This window comes from Triticum aestivum, chromosome 4D (assembly GCF_018294505.1).
Source record: "Triticum aestivum cultivar Chinese Spring chromosome 4D, IWGSC CS RefSeq v2.1, whole genome shotgun sequence".
NCBI classification, from domain to species: domain Eukaryota; kingdom Viridiplantae; phylum Streptophyta; class Magnoliopsida; order Poales; family Poaceae; genus Triticum; species Triticum aestivum.
Genome location: NC_057805.1, coordinates 374,736,251 through 374,758,823, shown reverse-complemented (window position 1 = coordinate 374,758,823; position 22,573 = coordinate 374,736,251).

Genomic DNA, 22,573 nt, shown 5'->3' with positions numbered 1-22,573 from the left:
GCGGGGCAGTCTAGCTTGGTCGGTTTCACGAGAGGCGAGGGCCTTTGTGATTTGACGGCTCATTACTGCTGGAAGGCGGGGCCTTGTGATTTGACTGCTCGTATAAATGCGCCGACGACCTGATCGAGGAGGAGCAAAGAACCGTGCGGTATACTCAAGTTTTCCACTGGAGTAGTACTGCGACGGAGGAGCACGAAACACGGCAGCCCAGTGCCATATGGCGATAAAAATGATCTAATTTGCTAGTCATCTCATTGTTAGCATTGTTCTATTCATTCCCTCAAAAAAACATTGTTCTATTCATGCCTCGCAGAGAACGTGACACGTGCGGCGAAACACCCGAAGCAAAAGATGAAACACAGGAGCAAAAGAAGAAGGAAGATTATCACCCCAAATGATCTAATTCGCCGCGGAGTCGTAACTGCTTCTTCATCGCCTCCACGACCTCCATCTCCTTGCGCGTCTCCTCCGCCATCTTCTTCATTCTGTCCATGACGCGGGATTTCTCGACGCGAGCCTTCATCATCTGTTCCACGGCCGCATTACGTACCTTGACAGCAGCCGGGTGCTCGATGCGGAGCTTCGCCAACTCCTCCTTCTGTTCCATGACGAGGGCCTGCAGCATCTTCATCGAGGAACTACTATTCTCATGCAGCTTCTTCCAGCCGGCGTTCTTCTCCTTCAACAGGTCGATCTCGTGGCAGAGCTTCGCCTTGTCCTCCTGAAGTCGCAGGATTTCGCCGGTCGCCTTCTTCTCCGAGGCAATGCTCTTCTTCAGCAGCATCACCAAGCCGGCGGTCAACTCCCCCTGCTGATTGAGCTCAGCGGGCATGTCGTCGAGGCTCTCCTTCAGCAACTCCATCAAGCCTTGGATGAACTCCTTCTGCTTATTGAGCTGATCGGGCATGCCGTCGAGGGATAACGACTCCAGCTCCGCCGGCTCGGCATGTTCGCCTCCGCGGCTAGGGCGCTCCTGGGAGCCATCGCCTGCCCGTGAGAGATCTTTCGAGGTCTCTGCGTGGCGGCGAGCCCTCTCTTTTTTTCCGCAGCCTTGGTTGCCGCTCCCTTGTTACGAGTAGTTCTCGACCTAGAGCTCTGCTCACCGGCCATGGCAACGACGGACGAAGAAGAAGCACTTATGAGGAGGAAAGGTAGAGTAATTTTCGGTTAGGTAGTTCCCCTTTTTATAACCTAAGTACTAGCACTAGTACTAATACCTGCATAGTGGGAACACGTTCAGGTTTGGTACGTACTAGTAGGTGTGAGCAGGCTTTCGAATGTGATGGGAACAAGGTAAAGATTAATTGATGGTTTTGGTTTCGAGGCCCGAAACGGCTCCCGATGAGTTTAGCGGAACATAAATTTCAAGTACTACACTGCTCAAATGCGTAAATATTATGTTACTGTCAAAAATTGGCACAAAATACGAAGGAGACCAATGGAAGTACTACTAGCAACCCACGATTTAACTACTCGCATGCGCGCAGTGGAGTAATAATGTCTTTCTTCCGCCCTCACGTCCACTCAATTTGCATGCGTTGTATTAATTGACCATCAATGAAGTGAACGACTTTACACGCGTCAAATTATCACATGGGGTGGATCTTGGTACAAAATTGCGTCCGCCCGTGTACCCGCGTGTGCGTGCGAGGGAATGAGTGCGTGCGTGGCGTGCGTGCACATCTTCGCTTCGTGCATGTACCGCCAGTATGGCTCAGGGAGGACGAGTACATTCTTCTGGAACCAGCAGCACGTCACTGTGATCAATCCACGCAAGGAGGTCGCGACAACGCCTCCACATGTGCCACGTGGCTTCATGAACTGTAAGAGAGACACTGTGTAGCGTGCCATTGGTATTCTAATTTACGTGTTTTGCACATACTCGAAGTACTAGTAAGGTACACGTGCATTGCACGCATCAGATTTTGCAACCAAATTATGAATAAATACCACACTATAGCATGTAAGCTCTGAGTCATATATGCCTGATGTAGCCCTTCGTTTAATTCTTATAGTTCATCTCATTCAAAATCAATTAGTTTTTATAAAAAAGCTAAGAACGCGGGAATAGGAAAAACATGGGATTATAGTGGAATGTCGTCTTGAATCCTACAGGATTGTACGAGTGTTTGATTGTGCATAGAAAAAACGCAGAATTCTTTCAAAGAGGTTTGAGTGGATGGGATGTTTCCTATGAAATCTAGTGCAAATGAATCATATGGAAAAATTCCTATGGTTTACAATCCTACGAATCAAACAACCAAGATAGGAAAAATTCCTAATGATTAGAATCCTCCAAAATTCCTTTGAGAATCCTTTGAATCAAAGAAGCCCTTAATCTATTTTATGATTCATGGAATTGTGCGTTGTAAAGCATAAAGTAAAAACAAATAATGGCAATTCAACTAGAAAAAAAGTTTGGGCAGTTATGATACGGAAGATTCTAGAACAAAAGAGAACCACTGTTGTTTTGAGGTTTGTGCATTATGCTTAAGTTCAACCATGGAGTCTGCTAGATTGTACATGTGGCAAAATCCGGTGGGGGGCTAGAAGATGGTGCGAGGGGCCGAGTGGAGGGAGACTATGAAGGAATGCACAAGTGCGAGATCGATATTTAGAGAGAGGGGGCGAACACGTGCGCTGTTGCGCGCAGTGGCGGAGCCATGAAAAATAAATGAGCTAGGGGGCCAAGCATTGCTAATCCTTTACGAGGAGGGTCAATTCATGAACTTAAACCATTTTTAGCAGCAATTGTCTAATGATCACATTCATATTAGCCTCGATATATAGTGATGTTAGGGGGAGGGGGCAGGGCCCTTACTGCCCCCTGTCTTCGCCATTGTGCACGCGTCTGAGAGATGAAGCGGAAGGCATGGATGATGAGAGGGGACGTTGGATATATAATTAATGTGGGTGTATTAGCTATATATGTTAATCCTATATAGAGAGGTATAGATTGATCGATGTGGACGTGGGAAAGAGGGTGAGACCTCACTGGATATATCGATTGATCGGTTTGTGTGGAAAACTATGAAAGACCTAGCTATATACACACATACATAGAGGAACATCGATCGTTGCGCATGCACGCGTGAGAGATAAAGAATGCCCGATATGATGGAGAGGGGGATGTGTGTGGGTGTGTGCCTTCATGGGAGACCGACCTGAAGAAAAAGATTGTATGCGTGCGATGGATAATGCCGACTGGTAGTGTGTGTGCATGCATGCACGAGAGAAAGTTAGTGGTACAATTATAAAGAGAAGACTACTGTGTGGGTGTAAAAGAATAGGTGAGGTCATAATCAATGTAAAGTTGAATTCAAATATTTGAATAAGAGATCCTGATGTTTGAAACCCATGCATGCATGAATATAACGGAGATCTGCGCGGTGTGGTTTGGAAACGAGCATGTTGTAATGTATACACATTGAACAAGGTCAGACTGATTTGAATTTGAGATACCGATGGCAGACATCATTTGGCCACGTCGCATCCGTGCATGGACACACTATTCTAATTGGAGATGATGGGCGGCTTTCGCATCACATATCTATATCTATACCCCTATATATATATATATATTATATTATATTTTTTTATATTGTGTGCGGGTAACTTTAACTTTGAAAGATGGTCGTTGGATGAGGCGAATCCGATGGTCCAAAGATGGCAAATTTGAGCACTACTGGCCGTTGGATATCATCTAGATTCCACCAGATTTCGCCACATGTATAATCTAGAAGACTCCATGGTTGAACTTAAGCATAATGCACAAACATCAAAACACAAGCACTTCTTATTTGTTCTAGAATCTTCCGTATCAGAATTGCCCAAATGTTTTTCTACATGATTTGCCATTATTTGTTTTTACTTTATGTCTTACGACGCACAATTCCATGAATCTAAAATAGATTAGCTTTCTTATAAAAACTAGATGATTTTGAATGAAATGAACTATAAGAATTAAACGAACATCTACATCATGCATATATGACTCAAAGCTTGCATGCTATAATGTGGTATTTATTCATAATTTGGTTGCCAAATCTCATGCGTGCAATGCACGTGTACCTTACTCTAGTCTAAATGGTGTTTGTGTGTGTGTTGTGCGTGTTGAGGTGCAAATTGTCTTTTTTTGGTACACGTTAAGCTTGTTCTTCCGAAATTTCAAGCCGCGCCTTGTTATGCCGAAAATTCAAGCTAGCGTCTCTGTCTATCGTGCTGCGAAACTCCCGCCTCTTCAACCCGCGCCTTGTTAGCCCGAAATATTTAAGATATATCTTTGTCTCGTTGTGCTCCGACAACTCCCTCCATCTCAACCCGCGCCTTGCTATTCCGAAATTACAACGCGCGCGAAAACTCCCACCTCCTGTGAAATCCCGACACGCGAAATGCCCGTGGTACCCCTGAACCGAAAGAACCGCCTCAAATCGGTGGGGGTACTTTCGTAACTTACCCCACATTTCGGACAAGCGCGTCTCTAAGCCATGGTTCCCCACTGCCATCCATCCGCCACCCATTCGTACACCGAGGCCGCGAAACCCGCGACGAAACCCCACCACCCTGCTCCGTCCGCACCCAGCCGGAGCCTCTTCCCCCGACGATGTCGTCCACAGCAACACCTCGACGTCCCTCATCCACCGTACCGGATGAGGATCCGTCGTCGATCTCATCGTCCCGCCGGTTCAGCCACCTCGTCCTTCCACCTCCAAGGAGCTGCCCCGACGTTCCCCTCGTCTTTCGCGCCACCTCCCTTCCCACACGCGTCTTCACCTGCACCACCGGAAGAGCATCATCATCACCGTTCCTCGGATGAAGCGGCGGCCTAATCGCGCCTACCAAAGATGGTTGTACACTAATCGCCCGCATTTTCTCCTTGATTCGATCTCACGAGTGCTGTCGAGCGCTTGGTCCCGAGCCGCACGCGCGGCTCATAAACCACGGCGGCGTCGCCGGCCCACTTCCTCCCGGCGTCGCTCCCTCGCGCCGACGTCCACATCAGTAGGAGCTGCGATGCTCTGTAGTCTCGCCGCGGCTGCTGCTGCTCTTGCTCTCTCCTGCCTGTCGCTCTCTATGCTCCTTGCTCGGCGCCTCCTTCCGCTTTTGCTCTTGCTATGATGCTTCTCTGATTTAGCACACTTCAGTCGACTGAAATCGACTTGGCCAGCGAATTTTAAGGTGTGGTGGGGGGGGGCTCGCCGGGTGAAGGGAAAACCAGCCGCAGGCGGGGGAGGGGGGCTCAGAGAGGACCCCTATCCTAGTCTTAGGTTTTTAGGATGGGCGGTGGTCGCGGCGCGCGGTGGCGGGCTGGCGGGGCGGTGGGTGGGGATCCCGGAGAAAAAGCTCGCACGGAGGGCCTAGAGGGATGGCCGGGCGGCGGCTGGACCGGCGTGGGAGTGTTTCGGGGCGGGCGGGCGGCGCACCGCCGCCGCGGGCGGCGGGGGGCTGCTGTTTGGCGGTGGTGGCTGGCGGCTCAGGGGGTGGGAGTTGAAGATGAACCGCAGGCCCTTGATTTCGTATCCAACGGCTGCAAAATCGACTGACCAGAGATGAAAAAGTCAGTCGACGACGTGTAGCCTCACCTTGCTAGTGCGTTCAGTTTCGACAGCAAAATTCAGTTTCGACAGTTAAGTTCAGTTTCGACATTAAGTTCAGTTTCACAGTTAAGTTCAGTTTTCGACAGTTAATTCAGAGATGAGCGGCTGATGTATTTTACATCTAGCACTTTGTGGTTATGTATTTTACGTCATGTATTGGAGATGCTATTAGAATTCCACTCAGGTTAACGTTGTTCATTGTCTCTCTTGTCCTGCTTCAGCCTCGGCGTCGTACAACTCACCGGAGCATGCTCCAACGACGAAACCCTCCATCACAGCGGAGCAGTATCTCGGGCTCCATCTCCAGACGCCTAAGATCTTCTTCCCCTCCTTCCGACAGCCAAGTCGCCGGAGCATCCTCACCTGGCCAACCCAATCACGCGTGAGATGACATGGTTCGGCCAAAGGAGGTTGTGCACTTGTGTAGCATCTCTTTTTTACTCTATCATGTTATAGTATAATTGTTCCCTGAGCACGTTGCTAGTAACGGGAATACGATTATTTACTCCTACTATAGATGACAAGTCAGTGACGGGGGTACCGTAGGGCAACTTAGGCCTATCCCGTGATGGGACTCTTTTGGAAGCGTCCATCATATTTTATTCCCTGCGTTGTTGAGCTGTGCATTGTTCGAGGCCTGGGAGTTGAGCCTAGTATGGCAGTGGCCTGGGGTCCAAAGTAATAGAAGTAAGCACAATAAACATTTTTCTAGGTGTAGGACTTTTCCTTGCCTCAAGCCTGCCTACTAGAATCGCCAGTGCTTGAAAGGAAAAGTGAATGAAAAACATCGGAATTGGAAAGTTTCCTATGGTACTACTTTCATGAATTTGGTGCAAAGGAATGGAGCAAAGGAAAACTGTAGGATTTGTTCCTTTAGTGTCTCCTTGAAAGAAAACCGTAGGAATTCTAATTTCCACTTCTCCTCCTTTTCATATTCCTATTCATCAAGCACAAGACTAAGAGATAGTAGCATAATAGCATTATAACCGTACATTTTCTTGTGGTTTGACTTAATCTCACCATGCTTTTTTGCATCCTGTGATCTTCCAATTGTTGTGAATCAAACACCCAGATTGGCAGAAATCCTATGTTTTTAAATTCTCTGTTTTGCACGTGCATTCCTATCCTATTCCTGTCTATTTCCTATCCCTGCATTGTTAGAATCCTCAAATTCAAACAAGCCCTTACTCAATTACTTCTGTTACAGATATGTGCCAAAGAAAACCTTGTGTGGTTTGTCCTGCTCCTGCAGCGCTGTGTTCCACCCCAGCTCAGCTGCTCCAACGACTGAAGGGTTCACCACAGTAGGGATCCGCTCTCCAGACTGTCTTTTGCTGCCTCAGATCTTCTTCCCCGCCGCCGGCAGCCACGGCAACTGCATTACCATCATCAACTGAGCAGATGACCTTGAGGACTACACGGGTCCGCAAGAGAGGTCGCACTCTTTCGTGTCTGCTTACGTTATGCGTCGCTTAATATGATGACATGCTACATTATCATCGTGTTCACCTATTAGACTCCGACTCAGGTCCAAACTTATGGTGAAACTTGAGTTTTTAAATGGTTGTGGGGTACATATTGGGCAGCAATCAGTACTATCTGTCTACTATCTAGTTAATCTCGGTGCCTACTATGAGTTTCATATTGGGTGCAAACAAACATTAAAGGAGCCATTATCTGTATTTTTTAACTAAAGCTATTATCTGCCTGCTATCATTGGTTTTGGGTCTATCCACAGTTTGCTACCTTCACTCTGGATTTGTGCATGCACTCCTTACATAATCTCACTATGTTTTATTCCTATGCATGTCAGTTATTCTACACAATGGAACTGAACATGTGGAGCAAAAGAGACGAGCCTTGCGTGGCAGTAAAATTTCATGCAGACGTCGCTCCATGGTGGGCGCAAAGGCAGCCCCCCTCCACCCATTTCGGATCGTAATCAAGAGGAAGATAACTGTTCTGAGGGGGATTCAGAAGGAGAAGACCACTCCTATTTACCCCATGAGGTCTTCGCTCTAACTTGGCATGCTGATGTTGGTAATATCATGCATATGGTGCCTTGCATTGCTTACTGTATACATTAAAGATGTCATCTTCTTAGTTTAGACATGCTTTGTGTCAATGCCATCTGTTTTAGTTTCTTTATCGTATATGTGAATCATGCAATGCCATCTTGTCTAGCCAGGCATCATATATGTGAATTTTGCAATGCCACCCTGGTTAGCCAGTCATCTTATATGTGAATTATATCATGCCATCATTTTTTTATTACGTGTTAAATTTGTCAACAATTTTAGTACATTCAATTACTCTTCCTGTGCATCAGCCATTCGGCACGGTCATGGAAAAATCTGGAGTGGAAACAAGGTCTTCAGAGCAGACAATGCTATCTGACGAAGCGCATGTCTTGCTGGTTACCGATAGCTCCTCAGAGGAGGATTCAGAGACAGATGACCAGTCATATTCCCCCCCCCCGAGGTGCATGCCCTAACTTGGCAGGGTTATGTTGCTCATATCGTGCGTATGGTATCTTGCATTGCTATGTCATTTGCTTAGTTTAGACATGCTTTGTGTGAATGCCACCTGTTTAGTGTCTAATTACCATATATGTGAATTATGCAATGCCATCTTGTTGCAAGACATTATATATGTGAATTATGCAATGTTATCTTGTTGCAAGGCATTATGTATGTGAATTATGCAATGCCATGCTGTTTAGGCAAGCGTCATATATGTGAATTATATCATGCCGTCCTTTTTTTGTATTTCTCATTGCTTTTGTCGACAATGTTTGTATATTCAACTGCTCTTCCTGTGCATCAGCCATTTGAATTGGTGATGGAGAAATCTGGAGTGAAAACAAGGTCTTCAGAGCAGACAATGCTACCTGCTGAAGCAGATATCTTGCTGGTTACAGATAGCTCTTCAGAGGAGGATTCAGAGGCAGATGACCAGTCCTATTATCCCCCTGAGGTGTATGCTCAAACTTGGCAGGGTTATATTACTCATATAATGCATATGTTGTATTGCAATGCTTAGTTTTTACATCATATACACAATATTGAATGCCATCTCCTTAGTTGACACATCATATATGCGATTGCCCTCTGCTCACTTCCTTAGTATATAAATCATATATTTGAATTATGTCATGCCATGATGTTTACATAGACAGCATGTATCTGAATTATGGCATGCCAACCCATTTTCTAAAGACATAATATAGTTATATCATCTCATCCTGTTTACATAGTCATCATATTTTAAATTATGTCATTCTATCCGTGAATTATATCATGCCATCATGTTTCCATCGACGGCATGTTTGTGATTTATGGCATGCCAACCACTTTAATAGACACATCGTATAGTTATATCATGTCATCCTGTTTACATAGTCATCATATTTTGAAGTATGTCATTCTATCCTGTTTAGTTAGCCATCATACATGTGAAATTGTGTCATGCTATCCTGTTTAATTAGCCATCATATATGTGAAATTATGTCCTGCTATTCTGTTTGCTTAGACAACATAAATGTGAATTATTTCATGCCCTGTTTTCTTCCCTACTATCCATTGCACCTGTCTATCTTACAATGTCTGTACATTCAATTACTTTTCTTGTTTATCAGCCATTTCAATTGGAGGGAGTGATGGCAGTATCTGTGGGAGTAAAAACACGGTCTTCAGAAAAGATCGTGCTACCTGTCGATGCAGATAGAACCACGGTTGTACTTGCCCAAGAACCAGCCCCACCACACATAACCCACACTCATGCAGATTGTACCCCTACCCAGTTGGACAGAGAACCAGCTACACCCCTTCTAACCCCAACCCCAGCAGATAGACACCCAGTTCCCGTTGACACAGCACCGTCTCCACCACAGAGCACCCAAACACGAGCAGTTAGTAAGGCAACTGCAGTGCCCAAATCACGAGGACCACCACTCCGAACCCGAAGTCAACGCTTAAAGCAGAAGAAGAATTGTTCTCAGGTCAGGTTCCGTAGCTATGGTTCATACTACTTTGCTCTTGCATCACTGTATTTACTGATACCAACTAATTTCAAATTTGAAGGATGCAATTGAAACTCCAATGGCGCAACAGGTATGTTTTAAACCTGTTTCTTCAACGTGTTTGGCTGTTTGCTGTTGTAACTTGCTCTATGTTGATTTCAGTTTCAATTGAATAAACAGTTATGTTCTCATGCCATGCACATTACAAGTGTTGTTATTGCTGTGTAGTTTCCCACACTTATATTCTGTCTATGCTGCTTTGTCTTAAATAGATATGATTCGAACTGTATCTATCTTGATTTGGCAACATAAACTAGAATGATATAGACCATACAGTGACCATACTACATAGATATATGTTTGTTTCATGCTGTTATCCTGTCCACCTTACTACTGAACTGGTTTACCAAAATGAGTTTCATATACTACATTGTAAACCTGAGATGTGTTTGTTTGTTTCTCTTTTAGAACGCGGATAAAATATTGGAGAAGAGTACCCTGTTATGCAATGGTAAAGGAAGTAATGCAGATAAGGTTCAAGATAGTGAGACATCCCTGTTGGTCTCCAAGAAAGCTGATAAAAACTATATTGAAGACACTGAGACAACCCCAAAGTCCTGTCTTGATGTAGTGTTCGAGTTACTGGCTACCACTGCTGGCACCAGCTCTTCGAACTCGTTGCCTGAATCAGTTCGGCTTCTTGAGTCTCAACTTCAAGTTGAAAGACATCGATCAGATGTTATGCGACAGGAAGCCGAAGGACTGAGGAAGTCCCTGCAGAATTCAGATGCATACTTTCTGGTGCAACAGCAAGCGCTGGAGGACTTAAGCGCCAAACAAGAGAAAGTTAATAAGCTTGCTAAGCATCTTGCCAGCATTATGGGTACCCAGGATATTGTTTCTTGAGCTCTTCTGAAGTGGTTTCAGTTCTGGACTTGTTTTGCTGCGGCGTTTATATGCTGCTGTGTTCCCTATATTTGCACTGGTGGCGAACTTTGATGCCCAGTGGATGTAATATGTGTAATAGCCGTGATAGCCTAGTGTAAGTTGCTTGCTTATTTATTTCCTTGTTGTCTTGTTTATTTGTTTGCTTGTAGTCAGTGCAGTTCTTTTTCTGCGGTTTGCTAGTGGCTGCAATAACCTATTTTTTAAAACTAGGCCACAATAACCATGGGCTAATATTTACTGTAGTGACACTGGGCCTCCTACGGGCCGTAGAAACAGTGGGCCTTCTACGGGCCGTAGAAACAGTGGGCCTTCTACGGGCCGTAGAAACAGTGGGCCTTCTACGGGCCGTAGAAACAGTGGGCCTTCTACGGGCCGTAGAAACAATGGGCCTTCTACGGGCCGTATCATCAATGGGCCTTATACGGGCCGTATGATCGATTGGCCAAACATGGGCCAAACAGACCGCATTCTGGCCGTAAACGGGCTAGAGTTGGAATCGTCCGTTCATGGGCCGACCATAACGGGCCATCGTTAATAGGCCGTATTTGATGACGCTATGAAAACGGCCCAACGTATTAACGGACCACAAACGGGCCGACTGTAACCACGGGCTGAATTTGGCCCACAAGCAGAAAATGACAGTAACGGGCCGTAAGTAAACGAATGCTGGAAAATAGCCCAAGAATAAATGGGCTCTGAGAAGGCCGAAAGATAACATGGGCTGGAAACGGCCCAACGGAATAACGGGCCGTTAATGGGTATAAAGTGATACACTGTTCTTTACGGGCCAGTTTCACCACGGGCCGTTAATGGGTGTAAAGTGATACACTGTTCATTACGGGCCAGTTTCACCACGGGCCGTTAATAGGCCAAGAGTTACATAGGGCCTCATATGGGCCGAAAGACGTCATGGGCCATACATGGGCCAGAAGTGAAAACGGGCTGGAATCATATTGGATGGCCCAGATGACGCTACTGGGCCTAATTCGAATAGGGCGTAACGGGCCTTGGGTTAGCGGGCTGTAAATGGGCTATATGCGAACAGGCCGTTAACAGGCTTTCCATGGGCCGGCCCGCCACCTTTTGACCAAGTCAAACGGGCCGGCCTTTTCACAGGAATGGGCCTCTGTTGGGCCGTGCCACGTGTCGACGTATCATAGGCGCCTTCTGTCCAATGAGTGGATGACATCTGTCCCAGCGATGAGCCGACACGTGTTTCCTCCAGCCAATGATGATTTTACACGTGGAAAATCCCCATTGGTCGGGGCTGTTAACGGGTTATCGGATCCAAAACCCGACCCGATAGCTTAACGGTGTTCCGTTACGGTGGATGCCACGTGTCGGTCACCCTTGACGAAAGCACTTCTGTGACGCGCGATTTATCGTCATGGAAGTGGACACTTCCGTGATGATAATTTTGGTAATGTCATGGAACACTTCTACGACAGCACAGGTATGACTATCTTGATTCTGTCATAAATTTGTCATGGATGTACATGCATGACAAAAAACGCGACCTACTGTGACAAACACGTATCATCACGGAAGTGTATTTTTTTGTAGTGACCATTACGCTGTGGTGTTCCATGTGGCGTGAGCTGTGAAACTATTCCACATTGTTTTTAAATGAAGGCCAAACTCGTAACTCAAATATTCTCATCTACGATCAGATTGTAGAAACTTTATTTTCTTGTTACGATGATTCTCCACTTCACTCTGAAATTCTTTAAACTTTTCAAATGTTTCAGACTTGTGCTTCATTAAGTAGATATACTCATATCTGCTCAGATCATCTGTGAAGGTCAGAAAATAACGATACCCGCCACGAGCATCAACACTCATTGGACTGCATACATCAGTATGTATTATTTCCAACAAGTCAGTAGCTTGTTCCATTGTTCCGGAGAACGGAGTTTTAGTCATCTTGCCCAAAAGGCACGGTTCGCAAGCATCAAATGATTCATAATCAAGTGATTCCAAAAGTCCATCTTGGAGTTTCTTCATGCGCTTTACACCGATATGACCCAAACGGCAGTGCCACAAATAAGTTGCACTATCATTATCAACTTTGCATCTTTTGCATCAATATTATGATTATGTGTATCACTACGATCGAGATCCAACAAACTATTTTCATTGGGTGTATGACCATCGAAGGTTTTATTCATGTAAACAGAACAACAATTATTCTCTGACTTTAAATGAATAACCGTATTGCAATAAACATGATCAAATCATATTCATGCTCAACGCAAACGCCAAATAACATTTATTTAGGTTTAACACTAATCCCGAAAGTATAGGGAGTGTGCGATGATGATTATATCAATCTTGGAACCACTTCCAACACACATCGTCACTTCACCCTCAACTAGTCTCTGTTTATTCTGTAACTCCTGTTTCGAGTTACTAATTTTTAGCAACCGAACAAGTATCAAATACCCAAGGGCTACTATAAACACTAGTAAGGTACACATCAATAACCTGTATATCAAATATACCCTTGTTCACTTTGCCATCCTTCTTATTCACCAAATATTCGGGGCATTTCCGCTTTTAGTGACCATTTTCTTTGCAGTAGAAGCACTTAGTTTCAGGCTTGGGTCTAGCTTTGGGCTTCTTCACGGGAGTAGCAACTTGCTTGCCGTTCTTTTTGAAGTTCCCCTTCTTCCCTTTGCCCTTTTCTTGAAACTAGTGATCTTGTCAACCATCAACACTTGATGCTTTTCTTGATTTCTACCTTCATCGATTTCAGCATCACGAAGAGCTTGGGAATCGTTTCCGTTATCCCTTGCATATTATAGTTCATCACGAAGTTCTAGTAACTTGGTGATAGTGACTAGAGAACTCTGTCAATCACTATCTTATCTGGAAGATTAATTCCCACTTAATTCAAGTGACTGTAGTACTCAGACATTTTGAGCACATCCTCACTAGCTGAGCTATTCTCCTCCATCTTGTAGGCAAAGTACTTGTCAAAGGTCTCATACCTTTCGACATGTGCATGAGTCAGAAATACTAATTTCAACTCTTGGAATATCTCATATGCTCCGTGGCGTTTCAAAAACGTCTTTGAAGCCCCGATTCTAAGCCGTAAAGCATGGTGCACTAAACTATCAAGTATTCATCATATCGAGCTTGCCAAACGTTCATAACGTCTGCATTTGCTCCTGCAATTGGTCTGTCACCTAGCGGTGCATCAAGGAAATAATTCTTCTGTGCAGCAATGAGGATAATCCTCAGATCACGGATCCAATCCGCATCATTGCTACTAACATCTTTCAACTTAGTTTTCTCTAGGAACATATAAAATAGGGGAGCTAAACGCGAGCTATTGATCTACAACATAGATATGCTAATACTACCAGAACTAAGTTCATGATAAATTAAAGTTCAGTTAATCAAATTATTAAAGAACTCCCACTAAGATAGACATCCCTCTAATCATCTAAGTGATCACGTGATCCATATCAACTAAACCATGTCCGATCATCACGTGAGATGGAGTAGTTTTCAATGGTGAACATCACTATGTTGATCATATCTTCTATATGATTCACGCACGACCTTTCGGTCTCAGTGTTCCGAGGCCATATCTGCATATGCTAGGCTCGTCAAGTTTAACCTGAGTATTCCGCGTGTGCAAAACTGTCTTGCACCCGTTGTATTTGAACGTAGAGCTTATCACACCCGATCATCATGTGGTGTCTCAGCACGAAGAACTTTCGCAACGGTGCATACTCAGGGAGAACACTTATACCTTGAAATTTAGTGAGAGATCATCTTATAATGCTACCGTCGATCTAGGCAAAATAAGATGCATAAAATATAAACATCACATGCAATCAATATAAGTGATATGATATGGCCATCATCATCTTGTGCTTGTGATCTCCATCTCCGAAGCACCGCCATGATCACCATCGTCACCAGTGCGACACCTTGATCTCCATCGTAGCATCGTTGTCGTCTCGCCAACTATTGCTTCTACGACTATCGCTACCGCTTAGTGATAAAGTAAAGCAATTACATGGCGATTGCATTGCATATAATAAAGCGACAACCATATGGCTCCTGCCAGTTGCCGATAACTCGGTCACAAAACATGGTCATCTCATACAATAAAATATAGCATCATGTCTTGACCATATCACATCACAACATGCCCTGCAAAAACAAGTTAGACGCCCTCTACTTTGTTGTTGCAAGTTTTACGTGGCTGCTACGGGCTGAGCAAGAACCGTTCTTACCTACGCATCAAAACCACAACGATAGCTCGTCAAGTTAGTGTTGTTTTAACCTTCTCAAGGACCGGGCGTAGCCACACTCGGTTCAACTAAAGTTGGAGAAACTGACACCCGCCAGCCACCTGTGTGCAAAGCACGTCGGTAGAACCAGTCTCGCGTAAGCGTACACATAATGTCGGTTCGGGGCGCTTCATCCAACAATACCGCCGAACCAAAGTATGACATGCTGGTAAGCAGTATGACTTGTATCGCCCACAACTCACTTGTGTTCTACTCGTGCATATAACATGTACGCATAAAACCTGGCTCGGATGCCACCGTTGGGGAACGTAGTAATTTAAAAAAAATCCTACGCACATGCAAGATCATGGTGATGCATAGCAACGAGAGGGGAGAGTGTGTCCACGTACCCTCGTAGACCAAAAGTGGAAGCGTTAGAACAACACGGTTGATGTAGTCGTACGTCTTCACGATCCGACCGATCCAAGTACCGAACGTACGGCACCTCCGAGTTCAGCACACGTTCAGCTCGATGACGTCCCACGAACTCCGATCCAGCAGAGCTTCGAGGGAGAGTTCCGTCAGCACGACGGCGTGATGACGGTGATGATGATGCTACCGACGCAGGGCTTCGCCTAAGCACCGCTATGATATGACCGAGGTGGATTATGGGTGAGGGGGGCACCGCACACGGCTAAAAGATCAATGATCAATTGTTGTCTCTAGAGGTGCCCCCCTGCCCCCGTATATAAAGGAGCAAGTGGGGAGAGGCGGCCAGCCAAGGAGGGCACGCCAAGGGGGAGTCCTACTCCCACCGGGAGTAGGACTCCTCTTTCCTTGTTGGAGTAGGAGAAGGGAAGGAAGGGAGAAAGGAGGAGAAGGAAAAAGGGGGGCGCCTCCCCCCCTCCTTGTCCAATTCGGACTAGAGGGGGAGGGGGCGCGCGGCTGCCCTCGCTGCCCCTCATCTTCTCCCACTAAGGCCCATGAGGCTCAATTAACTCCCCGGGGAGTTCAGGTAACCCCCCGGTACTCCGGTATATGTCTGAAACCTTCCGGAACCCTTCCGGTATCCGAACATAGTCGTCCAATATATTGATCTTTACGTCTCGACCATTTCGAGACTCCTCGTCATGTACGTGATCATATCCGGGACTCCGAACTACCTTCGGTACATCAAAACACAAAAACTCATAATACCGATCGTCACCGAACTTTAAGCGTGCGGACCCTACGGGTTCGAGAACTATGTAGACATGACCGAGACACGTCTCCGGTCAATAACCAATAGCGGAACCTGGATGCTCATATTGGCTCCCACATATTCTACGAAGATCTTTATCGGTCAAACCGCATAACAACATACGTTGTTCCCTTTGTCATCGGTATGTTACTTGCCCGAGGTTTGATCGTCGGTATCTCAATACCTAGTTCAATCTCGTTACCGGCAAGTCTCTTTACTCGTTCCGTATTACATCATCCCGCAACTAACTCATTAGTTACAATGCTTGCAAGGCTTATAGCGATGTGTATTATCGAGTGGGCCCAAAGATACCTCTCCGACAATCGGAGTGACAAATCCTAATCTCGAAATACGCCAACTCAACAAGTACCTTCAGAGACACCTGTAGAGCACCTTTATAATCACCCAGTTACGTTGTGACGTTTGGTAGCACACAAAGTGTTCCTCCAGTTAACGGGAGTTGCATAATCTCATAGTCATAGGAACATGTATAAGTCATGAAGAAAGCAATAGCAACATACTAAACGATCAAGTGCTAAGCTAATGGAACGGGTCAAGTCAATCACATCATTCTCTAATGATGTGATCTCGTTAATCAAATGATAACTCATGTCTATGGCTAGGAAACTCAACCATCTTTAATCAACGAGCTAGTCAAGTAGAGGCATACTAGTGACACTATGTTTGTCTATGTATTCACACATGTATTATGTTTCCGGTTAATACAATTCTAGCATGAATAATAAACATTTATCATGAAATAAGGAAATAAATAATAACTTTATTATTGCCTCTAGGGCATATTTCCTTCAAAACCGATAGAGAACCTTCCTGTCAATGGCCGCCTCCCCTTCTAAGGGCGTTAGAGCATCTACAGCCACATATGGAAAATCCGGCCCCTCAAACGCCCGCGGACGCGTCCGGGCACGTCCGCGGGCAATGACCGGGCATACATTAAATTTCCACAGTTGCAGCCGAACATCTCATACTACATTCTCAAATCCATACAAAGACATGCAAACTAGAATAAACCTACGTACTACGTAGATCACCTAGCTACTCGTCGTCGGAGATGTCGACGATCTCCGTGCCCGGCTCCGGCAGCATGGGCGGCAGCTGCAGCTGCAGCTCCTCCGGCTGCTCCGCCTCTATCTTCGGGTCGAGCTCGTTGAAGAGCGCGTCGGTCTCCGCCTGCTGCCGCCGGAGGAACGCCCGGTTGGCCTCCACATAGGCCTCATCCTGGATGGACTCCAGGATGGCCTGCTGCTCGGCCATCTCGTTGGACTGGGCGACGGCGAACTCCGCCTCCGCCTGCTCCATGTTGAAGGCCGGCACCTGCTGGTCCGGCTCCTCCGCCTCGTCCACCTGCATCGGAGTCATCTCCTCCTCCTCCTCTTCCCCCGGCTGCTCCTCCTCCTCCGGCCCCGGCGAGTTCGGAGGCAGCCCGACAACGATCCTGGCGGCGCGCGCGGCTTCCCTCCCCCGGATCTGCTGTTGGATCTCGTAGTGGCGCTCCGGCGTCAGCATGGCTTAGTAGATGATCTTGCTCCGGACCATGGCGGAGTGCCGGAGCGTGGACAGAGCGTCGGAGCGGGAAAGGGAGGAGGGGGATGGGCTCGGACTAGCGGCGCAGAGAGGGGGAGGGGTTTGGTTAGGGTTGCGGGGCGCCGGCTGGCTACGACCTCGGGCGGCAAGCCGGAGCGGCGCCGTGCGGCGTTATCACCGCAGCGACGGTCGAGGCGCCCGTCGGACTGTCGGGTTTTTCGGCGAGTCCGTGTGGGGCCACGCCGTCAGTCAGACGTGGCGGGCGTGCCTGAGCACCCCATATTTGAACTGGATATGGGGGGTGCCGGTCAGCCCGGACATTTGTGGGCCGTTTGGGGGGCCCATCTGGGTCCAACTTTCGTGACCGTTTTTTTTTTCAATGTGTAGGGTTTTTTTTACGGGGGTGTCAATTTGTAGGGTTTAACTCCAACTTCACCACGATCTCTCTCACCGCCCCTCTCCTCGGTCAGGTACCGCAGCACCTGGTAGCTTCTTGGGGTACCTGCAGGAGGCCAGGGAGAATCACGTCAAGAAGTTTTGATGGCTGGAGCAAAGCAATGCAGCATCACCCATGCGCGTATCACTAGCTTAGTCACTGAACGCTGGTGCATTATTGGAAGAGCCTAGCTCGATATTTCCTTGTACGACGTCGTGTAAGATATGCTCGTAGTCATCGACACGTTGCGCCGAGGTGGTGGAGTGTTGTGTGTTCTTTCTTCGTTGCGGAATATCGTCCACTTGGATTCCTTGACTTTAGTCCACCGTGAGCCTCATCAACCATCCTCGTAGGATCATCTCGAATACTGGGAAAAAACAGGCTAGGTGACATGAAAAGGACTGGCAATGAAGTGAAAGTGGCATATCTTCCTCCTTAGAGCATCTACAGCCGGACTTGGCAAATTCGACCCCTCAAACGTCCATGAACGCGTCCTCGGACAGTGATCGATCACCCCTAAAAAACGCATTCCACATCCGGGTACCTTAAATTAGAAATCTCAAATCCATATTATTACATGCAACGTGAAACCTAATCTACGCGGAGCTCGTCTGGTTCCGCTCCCCGCTCGCCCGGCTCCGCCCTGGCCATGTCCCGCGGCCGGCTGCGCTCCTCAGAGTGTTGGTCCGGTCGCCGACAAGGTAGGGTAGGGCATGGGACACGATCTGGCTCACGGGACGCAAGGCCCCGCCGTCTCCCATGCCCTACTCTTCCTCGTCGGAGACCGAAACCCGAACAGTCCCGGTAGACGTCAGATCGATGATGGATCTGTCCGGGGCGAACCGCCGACGTCCACATGACGCGGTTGCGGCGCCCGGACTAATGCGCCATACGGGGAGCCGGAGAATGTGACCCTGCCTCGCGAATGTCCGCCGCCTCAAGGGCTACCGTCGCCTCCCGCACCCGGTGCCGTGCACGCCGTGCCATGGCCTCGTAGGACGATGGTGCGTCCCCAATATCAGCGCGTCACCAGAGGGGTTGCGCGTCCGCCAGCGCGTTCGGACATCAGGCGGACTGCATGGCCTCCGGCGAGGCAGCTATGGCCGGCCTAGCGCCGGATCCATGCCCCATTTGGGCGGACGCAATGGCTTCCCGACGGATGGAGTCCGAACGCAACCATCCACGGGCCTCCTCCCGGGCGCGGCGGAGCGCGTGCCGAACGGCTATCTCCTCCTCGGGGCCGCGCGGGATGAGCTCGGGGTCGACGAATCAGGAGGTGAAGGACACAGATTCACTGCCCGCCATGCCGGAGACGAGCTTGGTGGCGGAGGGGAGTGAAGTGGCTAGGGTTTGAACCAGCGAGCGTATGGAAAGAATTTTATGTGGGGTCGGGTAGGCCAGCGTGGGCCGGGTCCGACATGGCGGGCGTGCACGGACGTGCCCAGGCGCCCCATATCCGTCTTATATTTGGGCTAGATATGGGAGGTGCCGGTCAGCCCAGGCGTTTAAGGCATCCGTGTGGGCCGAAAAAAATATAACCGGTCAGTGACCGGGCGACCCATCCGGGTATATGAAACGAGTTTGAGAGGTCCGGCTGTAGAGGCTCTTAGTTCTACTTTTATTAGGTCAATGTGAGAATGGTGGTTAGCTCTACGGAAAAGACGCGTATAGGACGTTGGGTACCTCCACATATGTAACCAATGGAAACTTGTCTTAGCTACATCACATCAAATCATGACCGAAAATACACAACAAGTAGCGTGTAGAGAACATTACTGGTACCAGTCAGTGATCTTCTGGATGTTTGTTTAAGTAAACGCTTTCAAATGAGACAAGAAAACACAAACGTCAAATTAGCCGGCCGTTGATCAGACCGCTCCACCAGGACCCGACACACGTACGTAGCCACTGATGATCGGACTGAGGTGGGCCTAGGCACCCCCGCAAGTCTTGTTAAAAAAATCAGACATGCAGGCAGCAACGGAACAGATGAGTGCAGAGTGCTGCACGTTATCAACTTATCATTGATCCATGCATGCACGGTGATGGCGCGAGGGAGGGACGAAGCTTAGGCTGGTCGTAACGTGGCGTCTCATAGATTAGGATCATGCCTATGATACTTTGTAGAGAAAAGTATGTTTTTGGTCCCTCAAGTTTTCACAAAGTATAGACATGATCCCTCAAAATTTTTTGGTATATATTTGGTCCCTCAAGTCTCGAAACCGGATAAGCTTGGTCCTAAACCAGATTTTGAGCATGTTGACCGGGTTTGACCGCCACAAAACCGCCCGATGAATAGTAAATTTGAAAAAAAAATTCAAAAAAATGACAAAATTTTTGCAAGAGCCCGTCCGATCTCATTTCAGGACAAAATTTTCGTTGCACCTTGCGCACTTAAGCATATTGGACCCCAAAAAGTTTCATAATTTTTTTATTTTGTTTTGATTTTTTTTCGAATTTACTATTCATCAGGCAGATTTTTTTGTTTTCTTTTTGCCACGAGCTCCTCGCGTGCCGAAAGAGCCTAAAATTTAGTTCGCATCTTGCGCATGTAAGCATATTCGACCCCAAAAAATTTCAGATTTTTTGAAGTTTTTTTTTCAAATTTACTGTTCATCGGGCGGTTTTGTGGCGGTCAAAACTGGTCAATATACTCAGAATCTGGTTTAGGACCAAACTTATCTGGTTTTGAGACTTGAGGGAGCAAATGTATACCAAAAAATCTTGAGGGACCAAGCCTATACTTTGTGGGAACTTGAGGGACCAAAAACATACTTTTCTCTACTTTGTATGATAGTACATCCATAATATATAGTATCATAAATGATCTTATTTAATCACCTGCATATCATTTGTTATGATACGATATCATAATATGATACTCAATCATTTAGGAGTATTTTTTAATTTAATTCTACGTCATCTCATTAAAATTGCTTAGTTGGCATTCATAATACTAGTTACTAGTATGATACTCTCATTACGAGCAGCCTTAATCGAGCACGGACAGAATAAAGGCGCGATACATCTTGCCATTATGGCGGTCGAAAAAGGAGCAGGTCGCTTTTGATGGCGGGCAGCAAAGCTGGATCGGTAGTGGTCTTCTCCAAAAAAATAAATGTTGGTGTCACCTTGACAGTGGTCGTCTCAGGCGTAGGGCTTCCTACGCTCCGTTGTTATTGCTCGGATTTCTGAAATTGGTTCTTGCTGTCCACTGACGCTGACCCCTTCATCCGACCTGGCTGAAACGGCGGGTGGTGATGGTTGTTGGAGCTGAGGATAAACTCCAAGCTTGTTCTCCTTATCCGCGGCCGATGTGTTTTGGGTGATACGATGGATATGCACGCACGAGAGCGACTAGAACACAGGAGGGAGGGGTCTTCTTGGCATCAAAATTGGCATGTCGTTCATTCTTTTGTACTACTCCGTCTACAAAGAAAAGACATTTTAGATCACTAAAGTCTTATACTCCCTTCGTCCCAAAATAAGTGTCTCAGTCTTATAATTTAATACGACTTCGTACTAAAATTAGTATAAAATTGATGCACTTGATTTAGAACCGAGAAGTATTTTTTATATGGTTCTTTATTCTTTGACTGGTTCTACCCTATCTAGCTGGACCTGATCAATCGGAGTATTAAAAGAAAACTACCACATTTCGTGGAAACATGCCTACAAACTATCATTTTACAAATTTATGCCGAAAACTACCACTTTCTCATTAATCCTTGACTAAAAATTACCATGTGTGAAAAGAGACCGATTTGGCTCTTTTAAACGCGTTTCTGACTGGTTGGGCTCACACATAATCGGGTTGGACGCGGACGGGGAGCTGCTCATGGCCTTCCTGGTCACGGGTATGGCCACGGAATGGCTGTGGTGAGACGTACAGTTCTGTCAAGCTTCCTCCGACCCTATCAATGGCGGCCATCTTGGGAACGGCGAGAGCGAGGGCGACGGCGGCGTCGCCGGCGGGGCTGACGGTGAGGCTTGAGTACACCGGGGACGCCGCGCTCCGGCCGCCCGCCTCCCCCGGCTCGTCGTCGCCGAGGCAGCCGTACTTGACCAAGCAGAGCAAGAACGGCTGCCTCTGACCCTATCAATGGCGGCCATCTTGGGAACGGCGAGAGCGAGGGCGACGGCAGCGTCGCCGGCGGGGCTGACGGCAAGGCTTGAGTACACCGGGGACGCCGCGCTCCGGCCGCCCGCCTCCCCCGGCTCGCCGTCGCCGAGGCAGCCGTACTTGAGCAAGCAGAGCACGAACAGCTGCCTCTTCCTTGCGTGCAGGCGGGATTAGTGCAAGTTTGCATGATGGCTGTCATCTCCGGCGGCGAGGCCGGCGCCGGGCCGTGGGACGAGGCTGCCCTGAGCAGCGTGAAGGTGGTGGCCATCTGCTGCATGTGCAGGTGCACGTTGAAATGCTGAAGAGAAAGAGAGAGGAGTGTCAGCGTCCAGCCCGCTTATGTGTGGGCCCAACCAGTCAGAAACGCGTTTAAAAGAGCCAAATCGGACTCTTTTCAGACATGATAGTTTTTAGTC